This window comes from Ambystoma mexicanum, chromosome 2p, assembly GCF_040938575.1.
Source record: "Ambystoma mexicanum isolate Mex_15411 chromosome 2p, UKY_AmexF1_1, whole genome shotgun sequence".
NCBI classification, from domain to species: domain Eukaryota; kingdom Metazoa; phylum Chordata; class Amphibia; order Caudata; family Ambystomatidae; genus Ambystoma; species Ambystoma mexicanum.
Window position 1 is genome coordinate 1,005,119,783 of NC_090923.1, and position 15,213 is coordinate 1,005,134,995.

Sequence of the window (15,213 nt, forward strand, 5' to 3'; positions counted from 1 at the left end):
GGTACAATATCTCATTCATTGGGCAGGGTGTGCACTGGAGGGCCAGTGATGTTCATGCTCCAATGTTAATAACTAAGTTTCATAAGGAATGTACTTGCAAACCAGGCCTGGGACAGGGCTTTGAGGAGGGGGTACTATCAGGGATGTTACAGCTTAGCTATGCTAATTAATATGAAGTAGGAGTTGAGGCAATTTTCTCTAGATGTGTTGTCATTTTTGTGGGTTATGCCTTAACCTAGTATTTAGAGCATTGACAAGTACCCAAGCCAAGATGGAGGGTCGGGTTAGTGATCCGATTGGCTGAGAATTCCTTTTATTCAAGAGGAAGGGGTTCTCAACAGCCTTTCATCGTTTGTCATCAGCTGAGCAGGTCAGGTGTTATGGAGTTGCAGTTGGTGGGCATTATCTCCATGACCTAACCTGAAGGATGTGTGTCTGGAGAAAAATTTAAGAAGTTACAGTGGAGCTGGAAGGTGTGTACGCGCTGTGTACGCGCTCGCATTCTGAGTGAGTCTATTTCAGCGTACGTCATTCTGTTAGTTTGTTTGCTCCGTAGTATTATTGTGAAATGAAACGCTTTCCTGAGGAGACTCGCTCCCCTCTAGGGAAGCCTACGTTTGTTTATCTGAGCTTCGGCAGTCGTGAAGCTTGGAGCTTTCCGGACAATTGAACAGCGATCAGCTGTAACTCAGTGAATGCTGTTCAACGACGCAGCAGACTATTTTTATTTATTGGGTTGTGGTAGCCGCCTGCGCCGCTTGTCTTCGTTTTCCTTCCACAGTTTAAATCAAAGGGAGGAAACTACTGCTGTACGCTTTTATTCACGGAACGAACATGGAACAAAGTAACTGATAATCCATAATGGCCCCTGAGAGTTTTTTTTTTGTAAATAGTTAACTTTCCTAGCTAAGATAATCGAGAGGGAAGAAGGCTGACAACCCATTTTGATTTTGGGGTTGTGGGGCAGTCTTGCTATCTAAAGTCAAGTTAGTGGCAAGGATCTATTTTTCAAGTGCATAGTTTTCGGAAAGCTTGTGACCATGAAAGGCCGGTGACTTTTTTCCCAGCAGTGGAGACAGGAGCGCAGGAATCGTAAATTAAACAGGGGTTAGACTCAGACTTTGCAAAGCTCAACACTTGACAAGAAATGGACTGCTAGCAAGGCTGAAGACTTTTCTCAGAGAAGGAAGAGTGTTGGACTTGAGGGTTAAGACACACTTTCGGAACTCAAGGAAAAGAGAATCCTGAATTTCATTTAGATTCAATTCTCAGTATTGGGCTAAAGAAGGTCAGAACCCTTGCATTTGAAGCAACTAACGTTTGAGAGAAATGGTTGGACATTTCATATGCAAGGCCTTTTTCATCCTCTGAGCAAGGAGCAGAGGATACACAGATCTTCCTGAGGGTCCAGGGGTCTGGAAGGAGTCTTTTCTTTTTTGTTTTCTCCACTTCCCCCTTTTTCCCGAGGGTGAGGAAAACCGAGCTGTTGATAGCATAGTTGAGTGTTCCACACCTTTGAGGGTCTGGAGGGGCTCAGCAGCTTCCGCGGATCAACAGCCAAGGTGCATCTCGACAGAACCAGAGCGGATCTGACGGCAGAGTTTCGATCGGAACAAAGCCAGTTGCCCGGAGGGAATGCAATGGACCGGCGAGTGAAGGGAGAAATTCACTCAAACCGGGGCACTCATTGGGGCTGTGGGGGACGCACAATGAAGTAATGCGGTTCTCAGGCTCACACATCACACTGGAGTGAGAAGGTGCATTACAGGTAGGTTTATGCTGAGCACAGGTAAGTCAGATGATACAAATACTGGGACATCCACCCCAGCCAGCACAGCAACTCCAACTGTAACTGTAGGAACGCATAGAACCCAGTCACACCAAGACTCCAGGTACCATGTGACATCACCATCCTGCATCCACACACAGATGCCCATGTGACATCACCATCATGCATCCACACACAGATGCCCATTACAACACACGGCAAGTGCCGAAAAATGAAACCGCATGAAAATGATGAAATTAACCCGAGGCTGCTGGTTGGGCAAAACTTAAAAGGCAAAACAAATCATGATGGATATTGAATGCCGCACTGAAGGAAACCTTTATGAATGAAGCTATAATAAATGACCAATGCATATTAACTGCAAATATTGTTTTGTGAAAGCCAACTAAGCGGCAAGAAAGCAAGAGTGAAAGATTGCGAGAGAGAGCATGACCGCAAGGTGGTCAAGTAATGAAATAACCACAAGTGAACTGTTGTAATTGAATACAGTGTGGCAAGGCCAAGGATTGCCCCAAGTTGTGTGAGAAAGTGTGGTATAGCCAAGAGGCTGACAAGAAAAAGCCAAGTGAGTGGGAACATCCACAATGGAGCAAAAGCAGAAGAACCTGTGTGGGTCAAAGAACATAAGGTTCCTGGTTTCGCAACATGTAATGGGTGGACTGTGTGGTCTGACAACTGTGCTTAGACCAGGGAGCCTTCAATTGTGGAAGCCAAAGACCTTGTTAAAGCAAACTAAGGAAGAGTAAGCTGAACAAAGTATTAAGCTTATCCAAAAGAGAAGCTAAGTGAATTGTGAACTTGTTTTGAAAATTGACAGACAGAGGCCAAGCAAAGGTTGGCAAGTTGAATTCTTGGGCAAGGGAATTCTGAGACCTGATAAACTTTAATGTTGTCTTGAGGGGGGAATCCTCAAAACCCTTTTCTGAGGAACTGTGTTGTCTTGAACTTGGGGAAGGGAACCCCAATGGTTTGTGGAACTGTTGTGAATTTAAGAACTATATTCCAGAGACTTTTTGTGGAACTTTCTTGAACTTTGGGAAAGGGATCTGAGAAAGAAGCTAGGATCTGGAAGAAGCTCAGAACATTTGTTTGATCACTATTACTTTTATTGTTAACATCCCCACACAATGTTTAGCTTTAGTTGTGAGGGCAAGGATAGGTTTTGGACACAGACTGACTTTTAAGTTGAACACTCAGAATCAGACTTTCCTTAGTTTTGTTTAGGTAGAGATATCCCACCTTAGTATAGGGCAAGTGAGGCCTTCAACCATTCTGACATTTGAGTCAATAAACCATTTTATTTTGAACTTTGAATCTGTTGTGTGTCTTGCTTCATGATGCATTCACAGGTTGCTTGAGGTGGCAAGGGAGGTGAGGGAAGCAGGGGAGAGACAACACAGGAACAGAGGGCATTGAGGGCTGAGGGCCAAATAGCATGCAGACAGAGGGGAATTGAGGGTGTTCAAGGATGTGTCCATGTCATCCAACATTATCCATCACAGACACAGACAACCCCTTCTCTTCACAGGTCCCCTGTGCTCTCGGCCGCTCTGATGCATTCTGTGCCCAGGGATGGCCAGCGGGGACACACATCAAGCCCCTCCTCCTCATTTCCCTCCATCTCACCAGGCCAGTGACCCCTTCATGGTGACGTGAAGCACGAGGAGGTGGTGTTGTTAGTCTTCGGGGACAGTGATTGAGCGGGGTCAGAGGGAACACTGTGAGGGTATTTGTCTGCCTAATGTTTCCATCCCATTTGACTCTCCTTGCACAGTTTGCCTGGTAAATTGGTTGTTGGTAACACCCAACTTTTTGCTTCTTCGTACATGTGAATCCACACATCAGGTGAGTAGTCCTGTGCCAGAGTCAGTGTGTCCACTCCATCGATGATGTCCAAGTCAGACCATGAAGCTGCTGGGACTGTGATCTGCATTCATGGAGGTGTTCTGTCCGTGAATGGGTCTAAACCTAAGGTCCACATCATCTTGCGTCGTGTCCATGTGTGGGTGAAACAGTGTGTGCTTCAATGGCAGGTTCCCACATGGATGGGCCATGCACATGGTATTCAAATAGGGTGGGCGAAGGGTGTGTGGGCAGTGGGCTGTTAGGTGCCATGGACTCCTTTGTGCATCTGTAATGGCCTGCCTACATTCTGGGAGAACACACTGACCTTGACGTTGCCTGCTATTTCAAGAAGGTGAATGAGCTCTTGTTTATGGCAATCATGTGGATTGTGGGCTGAAAGGCTCTTCTGCAACAGTGAAGGACACACTGTTAATTGTGGGCCACCTCAACTGATTATTGGAGAGGGAGTCATACATTTGATGGCTCGGTAGAGTTTTTGTGGGGGTCATGAATCCTTCACGAGATGACTATGAATATGGGCACCCTGTTCTGTCCTGCTACTATTTTGCACAGAGGGAGACTGGAAGGATTGTACTGTGGACATCAAGCTGCTCCGCATCAGGATACATTCAGAGTAGAGTTGGGTACGTTACGAGCATGCATGTACTTGTGCGTCCAACGGTGACAAACTGTGTGCATAGTGAGGCCTTGCATGAACATATGCCGGTATGTGTTACAGGACCAGTGGTGGACATGTGCAGAGGGCAGGGATGTCGTCACAAGTCTATCCCTCGGGATCTATGCAGCAGATGTAAGCACACTTTTTTACTGTCATGGCTCCTTGCATGTGTTTTGCTGCTTGCTGTGGGTGGGGATGGATCCTAATGTACCATGTAGGGTTCTCACTGTCACCTGAGGATTCCCCTTCTGATATCTTTCCGCACGACCCTTTCAACTTTCCAGTGATCTCGAGAATACTCAATCTTCTTGACAAAGGTCACAAACTAACCCACTGTTCCATAAGGGAAATGCAGGGCTCCCTGGCCTTTATGACAAAACATTTTACAAAATTAGAAGACTTTATATTGGCTGAGGAGCAATCAAAAGCGTTCTACTTTTCTCAATTTGAAAAAATGATGGCAAGTATTGCCACTGTTGCCAGTCCGGTCTCTCCTACCCCTGACTTACGGTCTCAAGGAACCCAAACGGACAACGTGTCAAGTAATGACTACCTGCCGCAAAGACTGTACTTGCATGTGCTGCAAGGTGTAAACAAGTCTGAAACAGATCATGGCAGCATTGAGGCTATCGACCTTTTGGAGGTAACCAAACTCCATCACGATTGCCTGCTCCAGGTAGAACAACTGCTGTTCAATGTAGTCACAAAATCTCAACCCGATGCGACCTCAGAGTCCCCTTGTGGAGTAATGGGGTCTGCTATCGGCTCTCTTCTGCGCCAGATAGTGCCTCTGCCTTGACTGATATCATCGATTCCCAGGCTATCCCAGAGCCTCAAGCTCCTTTGTCGTCAAGTGAGCCACGTGCGGGAAGCATAGGTCAAGGGGGAAGGCAGTTTATTTCTCGTAAGGCGAAGAAGTCCTCAAAAACGGCTAAATCTCGCCAGAACAAATCAGAAGAAAGTGCAAAAAAAAAGTATGACAGAGACTTGGTGCCATTCTTCCAAGGAAGCTTTGCCTGCTGCGAGTTGCAAGACGGGTGCGAGCATGGACGATCTAGCATTAGACCTCCTGGATTTGAACGAGGAAAGCAAGAAACCCCTCCAGATTAAGGCATTGAAAAGTGGCAATGTGCAGGTGTTGACCTCTAAACCTCCCAGGACACCTATTGATAAGTCCCAACCCCAGTTACGTAGCTTCTTTCCAAGCATTAAAAGCAAAAAGGCGGCTGTTCTTCCCCAGGAAGAAGCAGACCGCGCAAACTTTCTAAAAAAAGAAAAGTGGACTTTGCCTTTGGTATCTAACGGTGAGGGTCGGATCAACGGTCCAGTTTCACAGGAACTCGGCCATCTCGCTGAAGCAACCCACGAGGAGAGTGTTACAAGGGCATTGGACTCGCGGGCACTCCCGAACTTGGTGAGTAAGGATACATACGAGGATGAGGAGGAAATACCGGGGAAGGTGACCTTAGTTGAGCCTCCCAATGATACGTTGTCCTTTTTGGAGACCCCCAAGGACATGAAACAAATACTTGGATGGGTAAGCAACCCAGCCATTAATGGCCTAGCGCGGATCAATAGGTTATTCTTGATGAACTCCTTCTTTCAGATCCCCTCATTACGAAACTTGGCATCCAAGGACGTAGATTGGGTAAAACTAGCACCTCACAACAACCAAAGAGTGCTGTGAAAAGTCAAATCCTAAATAATTACAGAAATAATTTTCGACTTTAAAGATGACTTTGAAACATTGGGTCTTTTCCCCTATCTGTTCGGGAATATGGAGAGTGCATGGTCGTTTCTAGACTTTGTCACGCCCGCATCAAAGGAGTCTATGGGAGCTTCTGCATCGGCCCCATATGAGTCGCATACAAAGGAGCTATGTCAGCAACTGGCCTCGCTGACTCAGGCGTTATGTGGCCTATCATGGTTGGAGCCCCTGATCAAGGTGGCGGCATCTGTGAAAGTAGAATCTGCGAATTCATAACTTTCGAGTATTGCCGTTGCATCCTGGAATTGTTGTGGCGTGAGAAATCTCACGGCCTTGCACGAACGGGTTGGGACTCACCATTTTCCTGAAATTATTGCAGGAAACAATGGCCTTGCACGAAATTGTGCTAGATGGTTACACATCTTTTAGTACCCCTGCGCGACGGCACCAGTTAGGTTGACCTAGTGGTTGTATCGCCATTCTTATTAAAAAATAGCTTGAATGTGTCGACACATTTCCTGGACAAGTCGGATACCTTCATAATGGTGGAAATGTCGATGACAAGTAGCAAGTTTCAAGCATTTCTCTTGCTCTCAATCTACTGGAATCCTAGTGCCGTTTCTTTGGACTCAGCCTTAGTGGAGCTAAACCGTATCCTAGTTAATGCCTCGCTGCTTTTTCCAAAGCACGAAATTTTAATTGGTGGGGACCTGTATTCATGTCTGGACTTAGATGGAAACATGCCGTTGGCTTCTCACTCACACCTATATGCACAGCAGGCTCGTAGGAGAGGAAAATTATGGGCCGAGTTTTTTGAAGCTTGGGGTATCTACTCAATTTCACTCGCGACCCATAGCCTCAACGCCTCTTGGCAGCGTGGCAACTCTTCGTCTTTAATCGACTATGTGCTTGCATCGGTGGCATGCTCAGGACTGCTCGACCCCATTTCAATTTTGAAGGTGGGTTTGGGCGACCATCGTATGTTGAATATGAGGCTCCACGTTGGGGTTGAGCTTCATGAAACCGCTGTGCCTGTGGTACTGGTGGAAAGTGACAGGCATGCCTTGTCAGTAAGAAGGCACCCCAGTATATGTCGAAAAATGGTGTTTCTGGTAAATAGGGACTTGATGGTGCCTCATGATGACCAGCTATCCGTGGACCTTATGGAGTAAGTCAATGAACTGAATCTGCTGATGATCCAGGGGCACCTGGTGAGCCTATCAAAGGAATGTCTTAGTAAATATTCTCCTAATGTTGTCCGTACATTCTTGGCAAATGTGGACATCCTAAAAAAAACATAAAAACTATGAGCTTTCCATAATAATGCAGCTTTTTAAAAGACAGCAAAAAACTCAATCATGTCACAGTATAAGAAAAAGGTGAAGGAGTTGGGTCACGCTGCCCACTACAATGCAAACCAACAGATGATTGAATATCTATGTAAGCGAAACATCAGGGAAATGTGGTCCATCTTAAGAAACCCTGCTGGCAAGGTTGACAAGCGCATGGTCGCGACTATATCTGGCTCCGAATGGCAGTCCTTCTTTAAAAAAAAATACGAAATTGCAGTTGCAGTTCCCAGCCAAATGCCCTTGGGATCTCAAAGACATAATTTGGGCAATCGCACAATTGGAGTTCTCGAAAGCTGCAGGGCCTGATGGGTTGCCTCCCTGCGTTTTTAAACACGATACTCATTTTTGGGCCATGTACCTACTTCCTCGGTATCAATTGTTCTACAAAACGGGCAAAATACCTGCCTCTTGGCTCATAGCAATAGAAATCCACAAAAAGGGTGCCCTCAATGATCCCATTAACTTTAGGCCAATTGCCTTAATACACATAGCGGCTAAAATCTTTGCACACTTAGTCTTGTGTGACTTGGAGGATTTCATCACTGCCGCTGGAACTCTTTCCAAAGCACAGGTGGGCTTCCGCAGGGCTATGGGTACGCTGCTCAACGCGTCGGTTATTGCCCATTTGTTAACATCCTCACGTAACCAGGTCAATGGTACCATATATATGGCATCTTTAGATCTATCGGCTGCGTTTGACAGTGTCCTGCGTAACCGCTGTCCTATGGAATTCCATCCCATCTGGTAGCAATAATCGCGGCACTCCATCAAAATACTTCATACCGGGTTCATATCAATGCAGAGGGCCTTCTATCTGACAGCATCCCTACTGGAATCGGAGTGAAGCAGGGATGTAACTTGGCCGCTGTGCTTTTTAATCTGTACCTGGCAGACATTGAGAAAATATGGGAAGGAACAAATATCTTTCCGGTTAGTTTGGGCAAGTTGCGCCTGCACTGGTTGGCGTTTGCCGATGATGTCATTCTGTTTGATAAGGTACCTTTTGGGCTATAGAACAAACTAAACATCTTCCAAGAATATTGTGAGCTTAACAACTTGACAATTAATTCGGCCTAATCTCATATTATAACCTTTACGATGAAGAAAAAACCCCAGAGGTATAAGTACATTGTGAACTTCAAACCCATCAATATTATGGGTGAGATTACTTACCTGGGTTACCATATATCAAACAGCATGTCTGTCGGCAAATGGCGATCAATTTTATACACTAAGCTGTACCATCTGTCTGCTCAGATGAGACTCATCTTCTCTAGGCATTGCAAGTACTCCCTCATGCCCCTGATACACTTCTATACTATGAAAGTAGAGTCCATCTTATTGTACAGCTTGGATGCTTGTTTGCTGAACTTGGGCCCTTCATTGAACTTACTTCAGGGCAAAATTTGGAAAAGGGTTTTAGGTCTCCCTGGGTATCTGCCTAATGCCATCTTGTTACATGAACTAGGCCTATACCCATTGGCTGACAAGTATGAATGGCGTATGTTTAACACCTATAGCAAAATGCTTTCGCCACCAGCCAATTCGCTTTATGAGGACTTTCGGTCAATGCTACATGCGAACCACCCGGCATCCATCTCTGCATTTCAAAAACGCATGAGCCTAGTCCTAAATTCTTTGAACATGTCGAAGCAGGATTCAATTGACTCCCCGAGGAAATCCAAACTAAGGTTTTTTAGGAACGCATGGGCACGAAACTCAGGTTATTCATCTTTTAGCGCATATGCCAAATTTAGACATGGCTGTTCTCTTCGTCTGCCCTACATACTGTGTTTTCCAGACAAGAATGCCAGAAGGACCTATATGAGATTCCGTCTGGACCTTATCCACACAGGCTCTCGTATTAGGAACTGGTCAGGGTACAAAGAGTCCGGGACTTGGGAGCACTGTAGGTTTTGTGTCAGAGCCAAGGAGCCCGAAACCCTCGAACATCTATTTATGTATTGTGTGCATTTCGAATCACAAAGGCTCCTTTGTTTGGGATCCTTTTTGGGATCCAACTCGCGTTATGAACTCAACATGGCTTGGCTGCGCTGTATGTGGGGCCAGTGTAATTCTATCATTCTGGCGACTCTGAGGCTTGTGAACATAATTGAGGACGACTTGCAGTTATTAAATGATAGTCTGCACACTGTGAAGAACGAGGTGCTCCCAAATGTGACTCACTCCCCCAAACATCACATATAGGGATGCTGGCACTGCTGAGACCGGTAATAACGAGGTGATTCTATCACCTGTTTTGTTTTATTTTGTTCTGTTGTTCTTTTGCTCCCTTATTTTATTGAATGTAGAAAGTAAATCGCTTGAGGAAAATATTCTACCCTAGAAGTACTGTGACCCCATGTTAACTGGGTGTTTCCCCCTTGCATGTGAGATGTACCAAGTGAGGCATTTAGTGAAGCGGTGCTAGAAATTGTATTATGATTTGTGTTATCAATTGTGCCATGAACGGTGTGATGATTTGTAATACTTGATTTATGTTATGTTGTGATTTTATAGTTTTGTTCTATACAACGAACAATGACATTTTCATATGTAAACTGTTTGTATTTATTTGAAATACTTTTTGTAAAGGTGTAAATTAAATTTTACTACCCAAAAAAAAAAAAAAGATGTGGAATATATCATTTCCTGAGCTGAGGAATCTGAGAGGTTAGGGATAGTTTTGTTTGTTAAATTTGGTGTGGCGATATTCTGAACAAACACCCAAACAAACACTTTGTGATGGTAACACTGTTTTATTATGAACATGAAAAATTGAGAAATAGAAAGATTCATGTATGAAAGATCAGGATGCTAAGCTTACTTTCCTTGCGTGTTCTTTCTGCTCTGGAAGGGAACCCCACAGAGATAACACACACAGCTAAGGCGAATGTGGCTGCGGGCCTGGCCAACTGTGAACAAGGACTGCTTCAGCCATGAGGTTAATCTCCAGGTGTGTCCAAGGTACAGTGATTTACACATTCAGTTGTTGACAGTCAATAGGTACAATTTCGAGAAAAATTGCTTGCTGTCTATGCGATCGAAGGGACTAGCACTTGGCCATTAACAAAAACATTCTCCTCTGGAAAAATCCAAAACAAATACAATGTAATGGCTCCAACAGTGTCATCCATTTTTACCTTGCAAACTGATACATACCAAGAAAAAACGGCATGAAATACAATGTTTCCATCTTTGAATGGAAATCGGGCACAAGAGAGAAATCTGCCTTCAGCTGAACTGAGAGCAAAGAGGTGTTCACCACTCATTAACCTACTTTGAAGGACTGCACATCCCAGTGTGTTCTGCCCTCCTTTAGACACCTGATCAAGCGTGTGAACGGCAGCACGTGGAAGCCAGTTCGTGCCGGTTCGTGACTGGGCGTGTCAACATGTCAGCGCTTCATTCTGCGCCACTTACATTGGTTGGTTCCAGCTGTAGAAAGGTATCCTTGCGTATCCGGTGTTCTCTGGTAGTTTTATCCCTGTATATATGATGATTGCTGATTGATTGTAATTTGATGTATTATAGTCATACTGTGTACACAATTCTATCTTTGGTCTTTGATTATTTTCTTGGGCTTCTATCTGGGACTTGTCGTTATATTGTCAGTGTGGGATGCAAACCCTCTTGCTCTAATTGACAAGATGAAATCTAATTTGAAAGTTCCTATGTTACCTGAAATAGTGATACCATCCACCCGGCGCAAAGGTTTCACCGAAAGTGTTGCTCTATCTAAATCCATTGTATTCTCCTGCTGTTACAGCTGACTCTACGGATATAAATGCGACTGCGTTTGGCAACAATATTATTGTTGTAGGTTGTATGGCTTCTGAGGGCGTGTGATCTACCTCTCTATCAGCTTTGGGTTCAAAGTCTTTAAACAAACTAACCATTGGAGTTTTAATTGGAACACTGAGGACATCGTGAGAATGTTTGAATATATCAAATGCAGAAGGCATGGATGGCTTAACTATTATGGTGTGTTGAAAGAAAATCCAAACCTATGGGCCAACTTCATAGCGATTCTATTCAAAAGAATCATGCAACAGAGAAAGATCCCGTCCACATGGAGCAATGCAATAATAGTTCCCATATTAAAAAAAGGGGAACGTGAAAATCTCAAAAATTATAGACCTATATCATTGTCTGATGTCCTGAGCAAATTATTTTGCTCAATCCTTTTGCAAGAACTGACCACTTGGGCAAACAAACAGCAATCGGCTAGATCCTCGACAAATAGGATTCATTAAAGGTATTGGCATAGCCCTCAATCTATTCATACTAAACATCCTCAAACTAAATGCCTTGGAAAAAAGAACACAATATGTTCTCGCCTTCATCGACCTCGAACAGGCTTTCCGTAGTCTAGACAGAAATAAACTATGGCACAAATTAAAAACATGCGATTGCCCAACTGACTTATTGGAGGCCATCATAGCGCTATAATCTGACCCAACCATTCAAGTCAGGTTGAGCAATCAAGGCAATATGACTGCGAAAATATTTACGCATAGAGGATTAAAGCAAGGATGCCCTCTTACTTGTATCTTATTTAACCTCTACCTATCAGACCTTCCTGAATCGTAGAGCTTGGTGGCTGGCTTTCCTCCAAAAATAGCTAATCATCATGTCCCGTGGATTCTTTATGCAGACAATAAGGTCATCATCGACCAAACCTGGATTGGGTTGCAGCGAAGGCTGAATGCTTTGGTAGAACACACTATAATTAATAATCTGAGGATAAACATAAAAAAACCTGTATCCTGGAATTAGGGTCAAAGCAAGGAAGAGTCATAAGAATCTCAAGAGGCTTCAAATGGAAAATTGGAAACCATCAGCTAATCCAAGTGAATTCCATTGTATACATGGGCGCACTATTTAATTGTAGCATAAATGAAAAACAATGGATGGACATTCTACGTCAAAAATCAAAATGCTAACCATTCAAGAAAAAATGATTGTCAACAAATATAGTAAATACACACTAATCCCAGCTATTGCTTTCTGCAAACAGAAGGTAGTTCCGATTTTAACCTATGGGCGGAAACCTTGCTAAATCTATTCTGGAAGGCTTGGCCATTGCTTGAAGGTGGCTTTTGGAGGAAGGTTTCATGGCTACCTAGGGGAATATCAAGAACCTCAGTCAGGTACGAGCTAGGCTTTCAATCATTAGAATCTCCAGTATTATGGAAATCCACTTCACGCCTAAGAAAGTGCAGAGATAAGAAGTTCAGCCACGCGTCAAACTTCAGAAATTTGATGGCACATGGTTTGATGCATGGGTACCATGTGCTTGGAAGGGCCTGTCGGGCTCGTTATGGGCTATTCCTTGCCCGGTTGGCTTTAAAAGAGCTGTAAAAACATACCTGTTCAGCCACACGGATTACATGTCGATTTCTACTTTCAATCTATGTGTTATGGCCTTGAATTTCTCCAGTCCCCCAGTATCCTTCAGCTCTTTCACAACCTTTCATCTCTGTATGTCCTGAGGCTTACGGGCATGTGGCGACTTAAAAGAATTAAATAATAGTAATAATAATAATAATAATAATAATAATAATAAAAACCCTTACAGTTCCAAATTGTCTGTCCCCAAACATGGGACATTTGGACAAGTGAATTATTTTCAGGCAGGTTGGGACCGCAATGGGGCCAGAAAGGGAACTTTGCACCTATCAAGGGATTGCAGGTTGGAGATGAATAATACATCCCTCCCTTGCTAAACCCCACAGTCACTGAGATTGGTGACCAGGGCCTATATGTGTGTGTCCTTCTGGGTCCTGGCCTTCCCCCCAATCGCCTTCAGTTTTATTCTCCTGCCTCCAGCCAGGGGAGCCGCTTTGGCCAGAGACCCTACTGAGCCTCTATTTTGAAATTGTAGGTGCCCCCAAGCCCCACATGCACCAAGTTCCCCTGACCCCTCTGCTAGCCTGCATTTCCTCCTCCCGCATCCCTCCCGCATCCCAGCCCGCCCACCACCCCTGATTGGTTGTCCCTGTGCCCATGCATAATATCAGCTGCACGCGCACACCTGCGTGCCCGTTTTATTCTCCTGCTTCCAACCAGGTGAGCCGCTTTGGACAGAGACCCTTCTGAGCCTCTATTTTGAAATGTTAGGTGCCCCCAGACCCTGCGTGCACTGCGTTCCCCTGCCCCCTCTGCTAGCCTCCATTTCCTCCTGCCACATCCCTCCTGCCTCCCAGGCCACCCACCAGCCCTGATTGGTTGTGTCTGTGCCCACGGATAATATTAGCTACACACACACATCTGCATGCTTGGTTTATTCTCCTGCCTCCAACCAGGTGAGCCGCTTTGGACAGAGACCCCTCTGAGCCTCTATTTTGAAATGTTAGGTGCCCCCAGACCCTGCGTGCACTGCGTTCCCCTGCCCCCTCTGCTAGCCTCCATTTCCTCCTGCCACATCCCTCCTGCCTCCCAGGCCACCCACCAGCCCTGATTGGTTGTCCCTATGCCCACGGATAATATCAGCTGCACGCGCACATCTGCATGCTTGTTTTATTCTCCTGCCTCCAGCCAGGTGAGCTGCTTTGTTCAGAGACCCTCCTCAGCCTCTATTTTGACATTTTAGGTGCCCCCAGGCCCCGTGTGCACCGCGTTACCCTGCCCCCTTTGCTAGCCTCCATTTCCTCCTCTCGCATCCCTCCCGCCTCTCAGCCCGCCCACCACCCCTGATTGGTTGTCCCTGTGCCCATGGATAATATCAGCTGCATGTGCACATCTGCATGGTCGTTTTATTCTTCTGCCTCCAGCCAGGTGAGCCGCTTTGGCCAGAGACCCTCCTGAACCTCTATTTTGAAATTTTAGGTGCCCCCAGGCCCCGTGTGCACCACGTTCCCCTGCGCTCCCTGTTAGCCTGCATTTCCTCCTCCTGCGTCCCTCCCGCCTACCAGCCCACCCACCACCCCTGATTGGTTGTTCTTGTGCCCACAGATAATATTACCTGCACACACACATCTGATTGCTCGTTTTATTCTCCTGCCTCCAGCCAGGTGAGCCACTTTGGCCAGAGACCCTCCTGAGCATCTATTTTGATATTTTAGGTGCTCCCAGGCCCCACTTGCACCACGTTCCCCTGCCCGCCTCTGCTAGCTTCCATTTCCTCTTCCCACCTCCCAGCCTTCCCACCAACCATGATTGGCCGCTTAGGTGCTTTTAACCTTCCTTCCCATGGCAGTCCTCTGCCCGTGCAGTCCCCGTGGCTAAGGGCCCCAAGGCAAAGGGCGGCTCCTACACAGGTGGCTCCAGATCGTGTCTGCAGGTGTCAGCAGGGGAAGCCAGTGAAGCCAGCAACCAGCAAAGTAAATGTGGCATGGGTGGGGAGTAGAGCAATTGCTCCACTCGAGAAAACCCTGCCACTCTACATTACCTTACCTCAGAACTGTGAAAGTTAGCAAGTGACACACTTAGAACTGTGAAGGTTGGCCAACACCACATTTAGATAGAACTGTGAATATTAGCCCGTGCCACTTCTGGACAGGATTGTCAGTGTGAGCCAGTGCCACATGTAGATATAAGTGTGACTATCACCCATTGGCCTATGAACATTGGCCTGCTTCAGACCTAGACAGAATTGTGAATATTAGCAAGTGCCACACTTAGATGGAATTAAGAACATTAGTCTGTGTCACATCTAGATAGAATTGTGAATGTTAGCATGTGCCACATTTAGATGGAATCGTGAAAATTAGCCTGCGTCACATATAGATAGATGTGTGAATGTTAGCATGTGCCACACTTAGATAGAATTGCAAATGTTAGCATGCGCCACACTTAGATAGAATTGTGAATGTTAGCATGTGCCACACATAGATGG

The 15,213-nt window shown here is 45.5% G+C and overlaps 1 protein-coding gene across 2 annotated transcripts in view; it reads left to right on the forward strand.

Annotated features, from left to right (window-relative positions):
• The first annotated feature begins 355 nt into the window (after positions 1 to 355).
• Positions 356 to 15,213, forward strand: part of OVOL1 (ovo like transcriptional repressor 1) — a 784,221-nt gene continuing 769,363 nt past the window's right edge. The window contains exon 1 of one of the 2 annotated variants that reach the window (XM_069644823.1): positions 356 to 507. The gene's annotated coding sequence lies outside the window, so the exon portion shown is untranslated. The remainder of the gene's footprint in view (positions 508 to 15,213) is intronic. The other variant, XM_069644824.1, reaches the window with a different exon arrangement.